This window comes from Xenopus laevis, chromosome 6L, assembly GCF_017654675.1.
Source record: "Xenopus laevis strain J_2021 chromosome 6L, Xenopus_laevis_v10.1, whole genome shotgun sequence".
Taxonomy (NCBI): Eukaryota; Metazoa; Chordata; class Amphibia; order Anura; family Pipidae; genus Xenopus; species Xenopus laevis.
This window is the reverse complement of record NC_054381.1, coordinates 127,243,010-127,260,165: the sequence shown is the minus strand read 5'-3', so window position 1 is coordinate 127,260,165 and position 17,156 is coordinate 127,243,010. Positions and strand designations below refer to the sequence as shown.

Here is a 17,156-nt window from a genome sequence, read left to right as displayed (position 1 = left end):
TGCACAAATGGGTAAAGCTTGCTGGGAATGGGAAGGGTTTGGAAGAATTGAGGGTGGGGTTTCCAATTTAAGAGGTGCCACTGGGGCAGATCAGGGACACAGTCATGTGTGGGTCATTTTTATTGGTGCTCAAGTCAACTTGGCCTGCTGTCCAGGGGCCCAGGTGTCCATTGGGCTAATAATTAGGGATGCACTGAATCCAGGATTCTGCCTTTTTCAGCAGGATTTTCTCAGGAATCCTAATTTGCATATGCTAATTAGGGGTAGGAAGGGAAATCGCATAGCTTGTTGTCACAAAACAAGGAAGTAAAGAATGTTCTTTCCAAGCTTTTCCTTCCCGTTCCTAATTTGCATATGCAAATTAGGATTCATATTCAGTTCACTATTTGGCAAATCCCAAATAGTGGATTCGGTGCATCCCTACCTATAATTGGGCCCCCCTGGTGAGGAGGGCCCTGCTAACTTGCTAATATGATGCCCCCCGATTCATGACGACGATCGTGCATAAAATAGATACAACTGAGCACCCAAACTTATAGCATATAAAATAATTGTCTTCCTATATAAAAAAAAAACCTTGGAGAGCTCTGTCCTCAATCAACAAAATCACTTTTCCCATCAAAAAGTAAAGCACAAACTAAGTGAAATGGTCTCTTAGGGGTAAATTTACTAAGCGGCAAAAATTCGGCAAGCGAAAATTCCCCAAAAGTTGAATGGACGTATATGTTCCAGCAAATACATTACATTACACAAGTCCAGGGAACCTTAATAAATTGAGTTGTTATAGTGCCCTACATAGACAATGCTAATTTACTAAAATGCAAAGTTGAGTCCAGGGCACCGAATGCTGGAGAATTTTCAATAGCGTTACTTTGGCAATGCGAGCAAATCAAAACGAAGAAGCGTTAGAGGTTAGAGGTCTTCGTTCAGACTATTTTGCCTATGATGGGAAATTTAAAGTTGAATGGATGTTTATGTTGCAGAAATACATTACATTACACAAGTCCAGGGAACCTTAATAAATAGAGTTGTTATAGTGCCCTACACAGGAGCCCACTGTTTAGTAAATGTTCCATATGTTAGAAAATGTATGGGGGAACCCGGTTACCTTTTGAAGGCTATTACTCTGAAAAAAGGAAAAGACGTCAGAGTTTTTTGAAACTTTTTCCACAAAAAAATATGATGTAAGTAACAGAAGAATGAGGAAGATCTATGTACTCCAGTGCACTTCCCCTGGTCTGAGCTGCCGAAGGCAAGTCTGGTGAAAGAGGTAACATTCAGTAAAATCCGCATCTTAGTGAATTTGCGGAGTAACATCCATTCGCCAGAGTGAAAATTCACTTGGCGATAGAGTGTGAATCACAGCTAGCGTCTATCTCCTTCGCTAGCGAAGTTAGGCCTGCGCCCATTAGTAAGTCGGCGAAGTCCCTGAAAACGGTAACGCTGGCGAATCTTCACCAGCGTTAGTCAGTTCACCCCTTTAGTAAATCTGCCCCTTACAATCAAATTCACCTAAAAACACCAGCAAACTAATTGCAGCTTTGTGCAAGCAGCTATAAAAAGAAAAAAAACACTGCTTCCTGCAGTCAGTATCCTCCACGCTCCCTAGAGTATCAAGGCGGACAACAGGAAATCCTGTTGGAGTGAATCTCAGGGCACAGACAGTAAAGGGGAGGAAGTCCCGCCCCTGACACTGGAGGGCAATGTAGAGACTGACTGCTGACAGAAGCGCTTAGATGGGGTCAGTGCAACTTCACTGATAACTGGCTGTGCCAAACATGGTGAAACCTACTGATATGGAATAGGAATGATTCAGTGCAAAGTGATTGCGTAATAATAATGAAAAAAAAGTGTTTTCTTATAATGACAACTATATTTTGTAGTGAACTTCCCCTTTTGTACTTTCACAGAACTACGTAAACTGCAGAGAAAAAAAAAAAAAATTTTAGTGAGAGCAAAAACATTTTTGCTGAAAACAAAGCACATTGACTTGCTTCACTGGGAACACAAGCCTGTCTCTGTTCTTTGACTGATGCGGAATAATTTCTAGATTCCTGCCGTTGACAATCCAAAAATTGTTCCAAAGAAATCCTTTGTCTCTAACAAAATAACACCAAGTCCCAAGTAATACTAGTTCTGATTCATGAGCAAAAAAAAAAAAAAAAACCAGAACACAGGCTTGTAGTGAGGACATAAGTGAATCAGGCTTGTTACATAAAGGAATTTAATCTTATTCATGAAACTTTAAAAGAAATTCTAGCGGAAGTACTGTAAATTAGAACTTTTCCCTAGCATAATAATTTTTTTATTGAAAAGCTTCCTGAACCAGCAAGTGTATTTTTTTCAGATGTAATATTGGTGTGTAGGCATTGCCGTTCCTGCCATGAGGCAAGGTGAGCACCTTGCCTCAGGCGGCAGGGAACGGCCAGTTACAAGGGGCGGCAAAAAGCCGCCTCCTGTAACTTTAAGAGCCGAATTTCCATTTTTTAAACTGGAAATTCGGCTCTGCTAGTGCAGAAAGGGGGGGGGTGATATCATTCCAACTTGCAGTACAGCAGTATAGAGTGAATGGAGTTTATTAGAGCACAAGTCACATGACTGTGGGCAGCTGGGAAACTGACAATATGTCTAGCCCCATGTTAGATTTTAAAATGAAATGTAAAAAAATCTGTTTGCTCCTTTGAGAAATGTATTTCAGTGCAGAATTCTGCTAAAGCAACACTATTAACTGATGTGTTTTGGAAAAAAAACATTTTTTCCTATGACAATATCCCTTTAAAATTTTAGGCTTGCACTTGATTTGTTAATAAGTGATCAACAATATTAAAAATCACTGAGAAATGCCATAACCATATACATGTTCTTGTGAGTTTTTTCCCATTAAAACATGTAACTTCCTATGAAACACTCTGTTTTACCAATATCAATTGAAACTGCTGATTAATTAATTATTTCTGGGCCCTCCCACATCCAGCTGTTCTCTTTCATTCTCCTTTAGGGTAAAACTCAGGAGATTTTCATCAAATTTTGTGGGCCAGAGTTTGTGTCGCTTCGGGAGACTTTTGAAAGCTAAAGCGACGCATATATTTTATCACCGGGATTCACTTAATAACTGGTGGCAAAAGGATTTGGAGGAGATAAGTCACCTGAAGAAGGATCAGAATCCTGGTAGGCATTTGGTGCGTCCCTAGTTAACACTAAGGGGCCCATTTACTTAGCTCGAGTGAAGGAATGAATAAAAAAAAACTTCGAATTTCTAACGTTTTTTTTGGCTACTTCGACCATCGACTACGACTCAAACTAAAAATTGTTCGACTATTTGACCATTCGATAGTCGAAGTACTGTCTCTTTAAAAGGATACTGTCATGGGAATCCCTTTAAGAAAAAACTTCGACCCCCCTAGTTCGCCACCTTAAAGCTACCGAAGTCAATGTTAGCCTATGGGGAAGGTCCCCATAGGCTTAGCTAGCTTTTTTTGGTCGAAGAAAAATCGTTCAATCGATGGATTAAAATCCTTTGAATCGAACGATTCGAAGGATTCAATCGTTCGAACGAACGATTTTTCGTTCGTTCGTTCGAACGAATATAGCTAAATCCTTCGATGTCGAAGGATTTAACTTCGACAGTCGAATATCGAGGGATAATTAAACCTCGATATTCGACCTTAAGTAAATTTGCCCCTAATTTTATCAGTGCAAATAGAAGCCTAGTTGTTTCAGAGGAAGTGATTATAAAAAAAAAATAGCTGAATTTGGTTTCTAAATCAGGAGGTATAACCCGCTCAAGCACATAACTGAAACAGAACACTTTTTTTTCAAGAGTTATCCTGTGAATTTCTTACTAAAAAAAAGTAAGACCAACAAAGAGATTACAGATACTACACAATTACAAGCCTCCTGTGCATGTTCAGTCCTGGAAAGAAAAGAAAACTACATGTACTTCTGCCTATAAAAAAAACAGCTTATGGGAAGTGTAGCCTATAAATCATATCACAGCAATAACATGTTTATATTGTTTCGATAACACATTCATTATAAGGACAGCGCTGGTGTGTTCCTGACTGAAACAGCTAAAAAAACAATTCTTAAGGGCAGATTCGGGAAATTAGTTGCCCGGGGACAAATCTCCTCTTCTTCGGGGCGACATCTCCCTGAACTGCCTCCCCGCCATTTTCCGCAGTCGCCTCACGAGGAAAGCAATCTGAGTGCCATCCCGCCGGCAATTGCATTCTATCTGGTGGGAAGGCAGTTTGGGGAGATTAGTCGGCTGAAGAAGAGGAAATTTGTCATTAGGCGACGAATATCGCCGAATCGCATTGTGTGTCACTGCCCTAAAGGGGATATCCACATTTTTCAAAGTCCTACCAAGATGGTAGGACTTGGCTAAAGAACCACATTTCCAAATATAATTATGTAACAAAAATGTATCATTTTCATTACATCCAGGATTAAAACTTTGCCTTTAGCTGCAATGTTGCCAAAAACCAGCAGCAGCTATAGCAGGGGTGTCCAAACTTTTTGCAACGAGGGCCAGATTTGGTGAGGTGAAAATGTGTGGGGGCCGACCATTCAGCCTGACATTCTTTGAACCAATGATCTGCCACTTGGTCTATACTGCTGCCTGCGTGCTGAAGGTGTTAGCAATAGACACGTACTGGCACATAATGAAGCTCTGCTCTTGCATACTTCTTTAGTTTACTGTACTGGCACGTCAGTACATCTATTGACACCGTCAGCCCTAAAGGAGTATGCAAGAGTGGCACGTCACTATGTGCCAGTACGTGTCTATTACTAACACCTTCAGCACACAGGCAGCAGTATAGACCAAGTGGCAGATCATTTCACTAATGTGCCCAAATATTACTGTTACGCCTAGGCGATTCCTGATTGCACTGTGCTGGAGGGCCGCAATATTATTAATTGCATGATGGAGGCTGAGGGCCGGTGTATATTTGAAAACGAGCCGCATTTGGCCCCAGGGCCTAACTTTAGACATGCCTCAGCTATAGGGTACAAAACTTCAGAAAGGATATCCGTAGCTTTAAAGGGGTGGTTCATCTTCCAGTTAACTTTTAGTATGTAATAGAATGGCCTAGGGTATTCATTTTTTATTTTATAGTTTTTGAATTATTTGCCTTCTTTTTATGACTTGTATGTGACCTAACATGTACTATGTTTATTTGTTTATTATGTATATTTATTTGTCACTCAACCGCTACTCTCCCTCCCCCGATTGCGGCAAAAGTGAGTTAAGGTGCGGGGGTGGCTGGTGGGCCTCGTATACCCCAGTCTGAATCTGTCAGGAGAGCTGCTGCCATGAGGCGAGTTAAGAAACTTACCTCAGGGGCGCAGAAAGCTGCACCTGGTAACTGAAAGAGCCAAAAGTCCGATTTGAATTTCGGTTTTTCTAATGCAGAGAGCACTTTTGTGAATCGGCACCCACCTCGACCCGCTCTGATTTGAAAAACCTAAGATAGTGTGAGTTGGCATTGAGTTGGCCACATCACGGCACTGAGGCTTTAAAGGAATTGTTTAGTATAAAAATAAAAGCTGCAAAAAATAAGAGCTGAAAAGCAGGAAGTAGTGTTCTGGCTATTATGTTAAACATCCAGTCACTCCAGCCTTTACAGATTACATTTTTGGCTAACTAACTATATTGAAAAGTTTTTTTATTTTGCACAGCCTATCTATTTAGCCAGTTTTTATTTTTACACAACTGTTCTTTAAAGCACCCCTGGTTTGTGTGAACTGTGACTTGCATGATCCCAGTGACTCTTAAAATGTCGTGGCATCAAAAAATGTACTCTCTCTACACAAAAAGATATAAAATCTGAACTAGAGACTATACAGCTATGTGAACAAACATTTGCCCAATCCATGCACAATTCATAATACCAGATCATGAAAAGAGACACCCTCCTCTATATATCTCTTGTCCCCCATTGGTATGAGACTTATACCTCTCTGCAACGGACCCTTAAATTATAGCAAATGACTTACCTCAATTAAAAGTGGTGCCAGTACTCCTCCTTCTCCTCTCACTTTCTTCCTTTTCCAGTTCTTTCTTTTCTATTCAAAAAAACAATGTAAAAAATTGTTAATAAAAAAAATTTAATGGCATATACTACTAAAAATATATATATATTTTTAATGAAAATGGTTTACTTAGATGAAGCAGGGTTTTACACATGGGCTGTTATATGCAATACATTTTTATAGAGACCGGCACAGTTTGGGGGTATAATTTTCCTTTGACTAGTAATAAATATATACAATCAAGTATAATTGGAAAAGTGTTACTACTACTTTGGTCCCATTTTGGTAGAACTTTGCAACATATTAACAATATTGAGAATATACATTGTATAAAAAAAGAAAAAAAGAGGATTGCAATTGCACAGGGTGAAAAAAAACAAGTGAAACATGGCATCCCCCTACTTTACTACATGATCCTAGATGGTTTGAGGAATAAAGACTATATTTCTTTTATAAAAATATGATGCAGTGAGTGCTTTCTGCAATTGAAATATATATATAAATAATATAATCTTTATTTTGCATATATTCATGTGTCCATAGGGCCTTTATCAAGGATCCTTAGAGTGCGGATCTATGTGATCATTTGTGTGGCTGCTTAAAGACAGTGTATATATATATATATATATATATATATAAATCTATATATATCTATATATATATATATATATATCTATATATATATATATATATATATATATATATATATATATATATATCTATATCTATATATATATATATATATAGTTAATTTAATTGTAGATACAATTAGCGGAGTACCAAGGAAGCCGGTTTAAAATGGTAAAAAAGTGAAAATGTATTTGAAGCACATAAAAATATCCAAAATTACAGCAGCATACCAAAAAACGTAGCTGCTCGTTTGATGCGTTTCGTGGCCCCCAGCCACTTCATCAGTAGCTGGTGGACAGCATGGGATAGCGGTGGACGTGTAGCACGCTGAAGGCTGTGGATGTCCGGTAAGTGCTGCCACTAAAACCTTTGTGCTGGACTTTAATTTCTGTCAAGGTCTTAGACGGAGACCAAAAGGTTGCCCTGATCTATTTTAAAGGAATTGTTCAGTGTAAAAATAAAAACTGGTTAAATAGATCAGCTGTGCAAAATAAAAAAAAATTCTAATATAGTTAGTTAGCCAAAAATGTAATGTATAAAGGCTGGAGTGATTTGATGTATAACATGTCAGTCAGAACACTACTTCATGCTTTTCAGCTCTCTTGGTTTACACTGACTGGTTACCCTGGCTACCAAGCAGTAACCAATCAGAGACTTGAGGGGGGGCCACATGGGTCATATCTGTTGCTTTTGAATCTGAGCTGAATGCTGAGGATCAATTGCAAACTCACTGAACAGAAATGTACCATGTGGCCCCCCTTCAAGTCGCTGACTAACTCAGAGTTATAGAGCTGAAAAGCAGAAAGTTGGATTCTGGCTGTTTTATTAGACATCTGTTCACTCCAGCCTTTATATATTACATTTTTGCCTAACTAACTATATTAGAAACACTTTTTATTTTGCACATCCTATTTATTTACAGTTTTTATTTTCACACTGAACTATTCCTTTAAGAAATGCATTAAATAAAATTAACTATTTTTAATACCTTTTCAACCCTGGTGTTTTTCAAGTATTTTGTATATGGAAGCACGTATGGATAGCATCCGGGTTATTGTTTGATACACAGAATGTAGTGCTGGAAATAACTGTTGGACTAAAAAAAAAATATCAAACTCCCTCCTTGATATGTCTCATCAACTGATCAGATGATGCAGTACAATGCTGGCCAGTTGTTTAGACGCCCATACATCCAAGCCTCTAGTACATAACAGTGTAGGAGTATAGCTCATGTCATGCACAGAACTTTCATTCTTGACATTTTTTTTTATATATATTAGAGGGAACAGTTTACTTTTACTTTGTTGGGGCATTTAGTCTCATGATAAAAGGAAGAGTAATGCAACAGGGTTAGTGGCTGTTAATTAGTTGATGCATTTCTCAGCAACAGCAGCTTCAGGCCCTGCCATACAGTGCACTGTATGAGGAAATTAATTGTATAACTTATAACTTAAAGGAATAGTAACACCAAAAAATGTAAGTGTTTAAAAGTAATGAAAATATCATGTACTGTTGCCCTGCACTGGTAAAACTGATCTTTTTGCTTCAGAAACACTACTATAGTTCATATAAACAAGCTGCTGTGGAGCAATGGCGGAAATTAAAAAACGGCTATATGGCACAGGTTAACTAATGTATAACAGATAACACTATTAGACAGACAGAGCTTATCTGCTATCTGCTGTTTAACTTGAGCTTTTTCTCCTTGGAATGGCTGCCCCCATTGCTACACAGCAGCTTATTTATTTAAACAATAGTAGTGTTTCTTAAGCAAACACATCAGTTTTACCAGTACAGGGCAACACTGCATTATATTTTCATTACTTTAAAACACTTTTATTTTTTGACATTACTGTTCCTTTAACTTCACCTTTGAATTAACTATTAGTATGATGTAGAGTGATATTCTGAGACAATTTGCAATTGGTTTAATTTGTTTTATCATCATTTTGTTATTTTAGTTTTTTATTCAGCAGTTTCCAGTTTGCAATTTCAGCAATCTGGTTGCTAGGGTCAAAATTACCCTAGCAACTATGCACTGATTTGAATACACAGTAACATAGTAAGTTAGGTTGAAAAAGGACACACGTTCATCAAGTTAAAAAAACCCACATGTTCATCAAGTTAAAAAAAACCATCTGTAGCCTCTCCAAGTCATTCCTGACTCCAAAAAAAAAATCGGACCAGTCCCTGGATCAACTATGAGCTACTATGAGCTATCTTCCATAACCCTGTATTACCTCACTTGCTTAAAAACCATCCAACCTCTTTTTAAAGCTATCTAATGTATCAGCCTATACAACTGATTCAGGGAAAGAATTCCACATCTTCACAGCTCTCAATGTAAAAAAAAAACTTCTGAATATTTAGGTGGAACCTCTTTTCTTCTAATCGCAATGGGTGACCTTGTTACCTTTTGGTAAATAAAGCATTAATGAGATTATTATTATATGATCCCCTCATAAGAGACTGGAATATAAATAGGAGAGGCCGTTAAAGGGGTGATTCATCTTTACTTTAACTTTTAGTATGTTATACGTCAGCCATTTCTAAACAACTTTTCAATTTGTCTTTATTATTTTTATATATATATATATATATATATATATATATATATATATATATATATATATATATATATATATATATATATATATAGGTTTTTAATTATTTGCCTTTTGCTTCTGACTCTTTCCAGCTTTCAAATGGGGGATCACTGACCTATGTAAAAACAAATGCTCTGTAAGGCTACAAATGTATTATTATTGCTACCTTTTATTACTTATCTGTATATTTATCTCCTGTTCATATTCCAGTCTCTTATTCAAATCAATACATGGTTGCTAGGGTAATTTGGACCCTAGCAATCAGATTGCTGAAATTGCAAACTGGAGAGCTGCTGAATAAAAATAACTTAAAATCCCCACATAATAAAAAAAATTAAAACCCATTACCAATTATTTTAGAATATCACTCTCTATGTCACACGAAAAGTTAACCCAGAGGTGAAGCTTTTGAAAATAGAAAGCAAATGAAATAATATGTTCGTAAAAGGTGAACTGCCCCTTTAGGGTAATGGCACATACTAAGATTTAGAGCACTTGAAGGGTAACTAACTTTGCAAGCGGGGGGGGGGGGGGCAACAAGCCCTGCAGTTTTTTTTTTGGTGAATTGCAACCTAGTATGGCAGTCAGTACCTCCAGAACCAATGCACCAAAAAAAAAGCAAAACAAAGGCTCCCTTGAAGCAATAAATTGTTGGCTTGAAAATCATGAAATGTGGCCTATTTGTGGCATTTCCCATTGAAGAAAATAGATAGTGATCTGCAGAGATGTATGACATTTTAAACCCATGTCTCAGGAGAAATTATTTTCAGCCTAGTTGAAAATAATACAAGCTTATGACTTGGGAATAAAGTTGTATATAGTAAAGTTATACTAGAATCACTGCACGTCAGCTAATATTTATCTAGGCTTTGGGGAAAAGGGAATGAGTCCATTGCTAAATTAGGCTATTGGGCACTATTGGGTGTTTTGATTATTGCCATACAGTATGCAGTTAGAAAATTAAGTCAAGTCAAAGTCAAAGTAAACTTTATTGTCATCTCAGCAGTATACGAATACATAGTGAGACGAGACGACGTGGCTCCAGCTAGTACATATCACAAAAACGCACTTAGAATAAAATGCCCTCTCTGTGTGATTATAGCCCTATAATACACAAGAGCCATGAATATCCTGTAAATTATATCCTTATAAATGGTGCTTAGTGATGTCATCGGTTCTAATCGGAGCTTAGTGATGTCATATGACTCACTGAAACTTGTGTATTATAATAAATAAAGTACCCCCTGTTGCAAAATATGAGGATATTAGAAGTCACCTTCGGCCTTGTGCTTTTATTTGCTAATGGAACTCCTCGGTAACTTATAATATCCTTATATTTTACAAGAGGGGGTAATTTATTCACTACATTACAGGCTTCTCTTCTGTCATGACTAAGTGAAAGCTGTTCCCTTTACACTATTGAAAGGCCAAGGGTTGTATGAGCATTACACTGACTCCCATCTCCCCCAGCACTAGCATTTATAGGGGTGTATTTATCTAAGAGTGAAGTTAGAGATCACCACTCTATAGTGAAATTTCCGCCACTCTCTATTTATTTCTATGGGATTTTTAAAAGAGTATTTATCAATGGGTGAAAGTGAAAGTTCGTCCTTTGATAAATCCGCCTTTTAAAATCCCATAGAAATGAATGGAGAGTGGTGGAATTTCATTCTAGAGGACTGTTGCGATCTCTAACCTCACTCTTGATAAATATACACCATGGCGTCACATTTCCCAACCTGCCTCCTCCTTTTGACAAGTAAGGTGGTGGCTATATAAACTGTAGCCATGCAGCAGGCTGGTTGGGTTCTGGTTAAAACAGAGCATGTTAGGGTCGGAGTAGGTCAACAGTTTTTTTTAACTGTGCATCATTACTGGATTTTATAAAATAATTAGCCAGTGGGTGGCCAAGTCTGCTACTATCAGTGGCATAAATACAATCTGTGGGTTCTGGTAAATAGCAGAGGGGCTGCTGTAGGTTGCCATAGTATATTTAGTGGGCTGGTGGAGGGCTGTTTGGGCCTCTGTGTACTTGAAATGCCAGGGCCTATTTTGTATCCCAGTTCAGGGCTGGGGACCTCACAATATACCCGTGTACACCCCCTGCAGCATCTCTAATTCCTTCAAATGTTCCTGAAGAATTGTGCTTAGCATAGGGAAATACCCATGGTTGCAATGGTTTAAGGATACAGGCCTTAAAAAAACAAAGAGTAGTTCCTGTTATTAACCCTTTCCCATTCCGACTGCCTTTGATCTTGCTGCCAGTGTGTTACAAACAAACATGTGGCATGTCACAGCCTCTTGTTTCTCTCTGTATGTATGTGTGTTTTCTCGGGGTACTCTGTTTTCAGCGGTGTAGCTACCGCCCATTGAGCCCAGCCACAAAAATATGCGGAGGGCCCGGCTTGTACTCAAAGGCCCATTCCTGCTCGTCCTTCTGCCCGCTCGCAAGCCTCCTGTTGCTCATGTACCCCTCTCCCTGTCAGCTTGTGCTGCCCTCTGCACTCTCAGGAGAGTGGATAGCGATGGGGGTATTTCTACTACAATAGAGGAAGCGATCATCCCTCCCTCAGCACCGCAGGGTCAGCTTCCTCTATAGTTACACCACTTCTGGTTTCCTCTCACATTCCAGAAATATACACATGTAGGAAGGTTAATTAGCTCCAGATAAAACTGGCCACTGTGTCTGTATTAATGGAATAGGGAGCTTAGATTGTAGGGTCCACTGGGCCAGGGAATCAGGCATAATCTCTGCCCCCCTCCCCTTTTTTTATTATTAATACTATGAGGTTTCTCATTGGACTCCTGTTTTAATCTTGTGTAAAAGAACAGGAAGTAGAATGTAAATTCATGTTCTGTTCCAGATTTTGCCCTGTTTAGTACAAGAAATAATAATTAAAAAACTATAAATATTTTACATTAAAACAATAGGTAAACGTATGTTCAGTCTCTACTATTCACTCTCACGTGAAAACCCACTCCTTCATTCACTTTTTCTTCACTTTTTGTGATCCACCACCAAGAAAAGATGGGCACTTACAAACGTTTTATTTGATCATGTGCCTGTCTGATAGTTCACTAATTATTGCTGTCCAGATTCCACTCCGGATTCGCTAGGAGAAATGCACTTCATATAGTGTAAATTATCTTTTAAATAGGGATGCACCGAATCCACTATTTTGGATTCGCCAAACCCTTCACGAAATATTCGGCTGAATACTGAATCCTAATTTGCATATGTAAATGAGGGATGGGAAGGGGAAAACATGTTTAACTTCCTTATTTTGTGATTAAAAAGTCACGTAATTTGCGTCCTCGTCCCATATTTGCATGTGCAAATTAGGATTCGGATTCAGTTCGGCCAGGCATAAGGATTCGCCTGAATACGAATCCTGTTGAAAAAGGCCGAATCCTGGTCGAATCCCTAACCGAATCCTGGATTCGGTGCATCCCTACTTTTAAAATTTCTAAATGTTTAAAAATGACACTCACATAAAATTAAGCAGATTGGCGCTTATCAGTCTTTCCAAAAACCCGTGTGTTCACACAGAGAGGTGGTGAAGAGTTGAAAAACCTACTACACTATATTTGGATTTTTTTTCCATTTTTCTTGCTGTTTTTTCCTGAGCTTCCTTGAGAAGCGCTGTTTTACAGTGTTTGGATTTATAAGATTTATATCATTTGTAGAACAGAAAAGATTGAACTTCTGGAATTCTTTTGAATATTTTTTTAAAATAAAAGTATGTTCAGCACAAGCCCAATTCACTGAACTGTCCCTTTTATGCTACTGTATATAAATAAAGAATAATAAAGGCCTAAATGATGTCATGCCATGCCCCAGTCTGACTTCTTTTATTGGTTGCATAACATAATAAGACGGATATGGAGTATGCAAGAAAGCTTGTAGCCAACAGCCTGGAATACAAGTAGGAAATGTTTGCTCTTAAAGTGGTTATTCACCTTTAAATTATCTTTAACATGATGTAGAGAGTGATATTCTGAGACAATTTACAAATGGTTTTCATTTTTTATTATTTGTGGTTTTTTGAGTTATTTCGCTTTTTATTCAGCAGCTCTCCATTTTGCAATTTCAGCAATGTGGTTGCAAGAGTCCAAATTACCCTAGCAACCATGCACTGATTTGAATAAGAGATTGGAATATAATTAGGGGAGGGCCTGAATATAAAGAGGAGTCATAACAAGTAGCAATAACAATAGATGTGTAGCTTTACAGACAGTAATGTAACTAGAGGGGGGCTGGCCCTGGCGCAGGACGTGCAGCCGGGCCCCCCGCCCCCCTCCGTACGCCCGGAATTACTGAAGAAGTCAGTGATGCGCGAGCTGCCGGGGGGCCCTGAGGGGGTGCAGGCCCTGCCCCAATCGCACCTCCTGCTCCCCCAGTAGTTACGCCACTGCTTACAGTGCATTTGTTTTTTGAAGATGGGTCAATTAACCCCCCCCCCATTTGAAAGTTGGCAAGAGTCAGAAGAAAGAGGCAAATAATTAAAAGAACTACAATGGATAAATAATGAAGACCAATTGAAAAGTTACTTAGAGGCCATACTTAAATGGTGAACCCCTTTAAGCCTCCACTGGCTATTACAGGTATGCAAGGGCTGCAGTTTTATTCCTTTTTTTTCCTTTTCTTCATACTACTGCACACACCATTAGTATCAATTTTTTACATCAAAAGGGCATTACAAGAATATTATGTTTATTTTGTTAGAAAATACTAAATGTGGACTTTCATGGCTGTGTAGAAGTGAGATATGTTGTAACTTGCCCCTTAAGATATGTTCTCATGGGTGTTTGGCATTGCATTCAAGGTGCAGTGTGCTCAAGGAGAGGTTATTATTGTTATTCTTTATTTATACAGCACCAACATAATCTGCAGTTTACAGAGATTATACATCATTCAGATCATTCCCTGCCCCAGTGGAGTTTAAAAGTGAATGTCTCCCGACTGCATGGACCAAAGCTGCACAAGTTTGAGGGAAAAGCCTTACTTGGATGTCCAATGTTAATTGGGGTCCTATACACTGCATAGGGGCGATTGATAGGTGGCAACATCAGACACACAATACCTGCACCCAAACTACTCAAACATGTTTCTAAGAGTGTCAGGCTCCCCTATGTACTATGTGACTGCCCCCCGCAAGGAAATTGCACTGCACTTTGAGCACGGCTCTTGATGCCCGAGTATTGTATCCCCCATACACCAGCCTTATGCTCATGGCTTATATACCAGTGATGTTTTACCTGCCCCAGACCCCCTCCACCTGCGCCAGACTTCCAGGTTCCTTTTATCGACCCGCCGATGATGTCACAAAAGGGACGGGGAGAGCAGGCGCGTGGCTATAAAACCGGAACCCAGAAGTTGGCACTGTAAAAAGCCGTCACCTGCAAATTGAGGTGCAAGGTCGGCCCGAACCAGACTGACCAGGGGGTCCCCCGGGTATCGGGCCACCCACACATCACTACTATATGCCCCATTAGAAATTTCCCCTTGCATTAGAGCTCAATTACCCAATAACCGGCGTCTATTATTAATATCATAATAGATTCTTAAAGGAGAAGGAAAGGCTTGGTGCACTTGGGGGTGCCAAATGTTAGGCACAACCAAGTGATTGTATTTACTAACCTTAAACCCTGGGCCGGTGCTCCTATCAGCAGAAAACTGCACCGGCCCGGGGGTTATACCAGTGAGCACCACGGATCAATCCTCTTCAGTCTTCCTCCTTCTTTGCGTGGCTGCGCATGCACAGTAGACAGAAAAGCTAAACTTTAACTAAAAAGTCGCCTTTTCATTTAACTGTGCATGCGTTTGCCCCAGGAAATTTGAAGACAGAAGAAGCTGGAAGAGGATCACTCCGTGGTGCTCACTGGTGTAACCCCAGGCCGGTGCAGATTTTTGTTGATAGGAGAACCGGCCAGGGGTTTTCGATCACTTCGGGCGCCTAACATTTGGCACCCCAAGTGCATGAAGCCCTTCGTTCTCCTTTAAATTAGCCATTAATGATTTCCAACACAAAGCATCACTTTGAGTAGAACAAGAGATACAACCTTTACTAGGGATGAGGGAGCAATGTTTCTTGTCTCTTCAGTAAAGCAGTATGGCAACCCCCATGTATATTAAAGGGGCTGCTCACCTTTGAGTTAATATTGTACAGGGTGATATTCTGAGACAATTTGCAAATGGTTTTCATTTATTATTATTTGTGTTTTTTGACTTATCTAGCTGTTTAGTCAGCAGCTCTCCACCTTGCAATTTCAGCAATCTGGTTGCTACGGCTCAACTCACCCTAGCAACCACGCACTGATATGAATAAGAGACTAGAATATATGAATAGGGGAGGACCTGAATAGAAAGATGAGCAATTAAAAGTAACAATAACAATACATGTGTAGCCTTACAGATCGTTTGTTTTTTTCCGATGGGGTCAGTGACCCCCATTTGAAAGTTGGAAAGAGTCGGAAGAAGGCAAACAATCCCCAAACTATAACAAATAAATAATGAAGACCAATTGAAAAGTTGCTTAGAATTGGTTACTCTATAACATGCCAAAGGTGAACCACTCCTTTAATGAATACACATTTGTACATAAATAATAAGGAACCCTGTGCACAATAAGTTATAACTAATAAGCCCATCCAGATGAATGTTAGGCGCTACATCTCCTGTTAATCACATACATTCTCCCGTATTTAAGGAAATCCAGTGAAGCAGCCCGAGACTAACTGATTGTGTATAAATCCAGGAACTTACCGACAGCAGGACCCCGGGACTATGCGACAGTCTGGCACTTTGTGAAGTTTGAAGTGTTCTGTTTCCTGGATTGTGGCCGCACACAGAGCGCTGTGTTTACAAGTAGTGCGAGTGGGTGATCTGACGTGTCAGCACAGCGCCCCCAGCGGACTCTCTTAGCAGTTACACCGGCTCAGTACTTTGCCTGCAAGCTGAACGGGAAGTTTTAGTTTTACAGGCAAACAGTGTTTAGGCTGAACCCTCCCTCCTCCCCGAGCTGCCAGCCTTTAGTTTCCCTCAAACATGTCCTGGATCCTGACACTTTTTTTGTAAATAAACACGATTGCCGGGAAATTGCCTACGGATATTTTTCTCCACCCCCTCTCAGTCAGAGGCCCCGCCCAGTCTCTGTGCTCCCTGACTTTGCTGACTGACACCGCCCTATGCAATCCAGGGCCAATCATATGGTCTCTGCTTCTCAGGCCTTGCCTCTAGTTCTTTAGGTTTAACCCGTTATTTCCTGGACTTGGCTGTCCCTATCTAGTGTTTTTTTCAGTCATGTTTTCTTATGTTGTTCGACTTCTGTGACATAATCCCATTCTCTTTGTTCTTTAGCTCAGACTGAACTACAACTCCCAGCATGCTCATTTGAGTTCAACAGAGGAATGCAGGCCCGTATCTGTTGCCACTACTTGTTTTGTCACAAATGTCTGTAGCTTTGTGTTAGGATTGCAGATAGGGTTCCCACCTGGCCAGTATTTTACCGGACTGGCCGGTAAAAATGATGGCTGATCCCAATGTTATTAATAGGGAAAAAAGATAAATATATAGGAAGGGCGGTATTTTTTTCCAGAAAAGGTGGCAACCCTAATTGCAGACCAGTTGTAAATTTATGAATCAAGGAAAAAGGCAGCAGTGAGTTGAATGGAGGCCTATAATAACTGTTGACTATGAAGATTTTCATTCATCCAGATCATGGTATATCATAGTATAAGTAATTCTAACTTGTACTAGATATGAGACCTGTTGTTCTTGGGTCTCAGGTTGAAAAAATGGAAATTCGATTCTTGGTTACCAGGAGTGGCATTTTTGCCGCCCCTGGCAACCAGGGGGATGCTGCTGCCTGAGGCGAGTTTCTC

At 39.5% G+C, this 17,156-nt stretch overlaps 1 protein-coding gene across 1 annotated transcript in view; it reads right to left on the bottom strand.

The window, feature by feature from the left end:
* The window catches only part of sgk3.L (serum/glucocorticoid regulated kinase family member 3 L homeolog), a 49,131-nt gene extending 32,734 nt beyond the window's left edge, over positions 1–16,397 (bottom strand). Inside the window, exons 1-2 of the mRNA XM_018268053.2 lie at positions 16,039–16,397; positions 6,001–6,069 (exon numbers count right to left, since the gene is read on the bottom strand). The gene's annotated coding sequence lies outside the window, so the exon portion shown is untranslated. The remainder of the gene's footprint in view (positions 1–6,000; positions 6,070–16,038) is intronic.
* Between the last annotated feature and the right edge of the window lie 759 nt (positions 16,398–17,156).